The sequence below is a fragment of the Amphimedon queenslandica genome, unplaced genomic scaffold (assembly GCF_000090795.2).
Source record: "Amphimedon queenslandica unplaced genomic scaffold, v1.1 AMPQUscaffold_4027_Cont23987, whole genome shotgun sequence".
Lineage (NCBI taxonomy): Eukaryota > Metazoa > Porifera > Demospongiae > Haplosclerida > Niphatidae > Amphimedon > Amphimedon queenslandica.
This window is the reverse complement of record NW_003555654.1, coordinates 1-1474: the sequence shown is the minus strand read 5'-3', so window position 1 is coordinate 1474 and position 1474 is coordinate 1. Positions and strand designations below refer to the sequence as shown.

At 37.0% G+C, this 1474-nt stretch overlaps 1 long non-coding RNA gene across 1 annotated transcript; it reads right to left on the bottom strand.

Moving 5' to 3' along the window:
- Positions 1–550: 550 nt before the first annotated feature.
- LOC109592763 (uncharacterized) lies at positions 551–1455 on the bottom strand. Its single transcript, XR_002190535.1, has 2 exons — positions 1217–1455; positions 551–909 (listed from the first exon to the last, which is right to left on the bottom strand). It is a non-coding gene; the product is annotated as an uncharacterized LOC109592763 (long non-coding RNA).
- Positions 1456–1474: the final 19 nt, after the last annotated feature.

Below are 1474 nucleotides of genomic sequence, written 5' to 3'. Positions count from 1 at the left end.
CTTGAGGAACACTAGCACAATTAAGGTCATCAATGACTGCAGCAGCACCAGTACCATAGCTAGAAGAGGGAGAGAATAAAAATTATTTATATACATGTATCTGAAAATTAAACTTTTAATTGTGTGTGTGCATATGTACATAAATTATACTGTAGCTGCCTCTACAGAAAAGGGAGAAGAGGAAGGATGCCCACATATGCTGCCCCAGTTGTCGTTGTAGTAGACCTGCAGTCGTCCACTTGTATGACTGGGCGAGTACTCACCGAAGCGAATGAGTCTTAGCGAGCCACGCTCCTGACCTAAAAATACTGTAAATGATACTCAGCAGTGTATGCTATACTGACCATACACTAGGGAGACGAAGAGAAGGAGAAAAGAGCACAAGTTTAAGGACATCATTTTTGCAATTTGCATTGCTATTGCAGTCAGGCGTGGCTTGTAGAAACAGCTGTACCTTTAGATTCCGGTTCATGAACGGAATTTGCAAAAGTGCGGAATAAAAACAAGAATAACCTGATCCTTGAAATTTAAAATATTTTTGTTTTGACTATTAATTTATTAAATTTTCTGATCTGATTACACCGAAAGCCTGCACTGCTACCTTATCATGTAATAAAACATCAGCAACCAACAGAAACATTCTTTATGCTGGTCACGTCATTATACATATATAGGCAACAACCGTAAACTGACAGAGTTAATTAGTTCAGTTATGCATGTACAAATGAGAGGTTAGAATTAAGTAACTATTAGTCTACAAAACTATGAAGCATTTGTTTATAAATCTTGATGAGGTTCATCAGCACCATTGTCTGCCTCTCCTTCAGGTGTAGCGTTGTGCTTCAGAATACCTTTAGACTCAAGGAGTGCATTAATCTCATCCTCAGACATGTTAATGACACTGACACGCTGCAGAGAGAGAGAGAGAGAGAGGAAGAAAGAGAGTTAGAGAGAGAATATGAGGGAGAGGAAAGAGAAGGAAAGGATAAAGAACAAGTACAATACATAACTACATGTAGAAGTACACTGAGAAAAGAGAACAAAGAGGATCATAGAATACTGAAATTGCTTTACTACACTCCAAAAACAATACAATAATAATACTACACAGTACAAACCACATTCATAGGCTACATTCAGTACTTGGCATCATGAAAGAATATAAACCAATGCAAGACAAAGACAAGAAAGAACTAAAGAGACAGCAAGAACTCACCTCCTCCACACTTTGACCATCTTCACCCAAAAACAGCAACTCAGGATCCTTACCCCCTATGTACTTTATCTCAACATCAGGACTGAGTGCCAAATGCATTAAGAAACAATAACAATAATCCACTTCACAAGCTATACTGGAATACATATTAGTACCTATAGTGTATTAATGCAATTACTCTGTTTTACTGGCCCACACAAAATTTTGGATTTATTTAATTGTAATCATGAATGTTTATTGTTTATCTATAAGCAAATA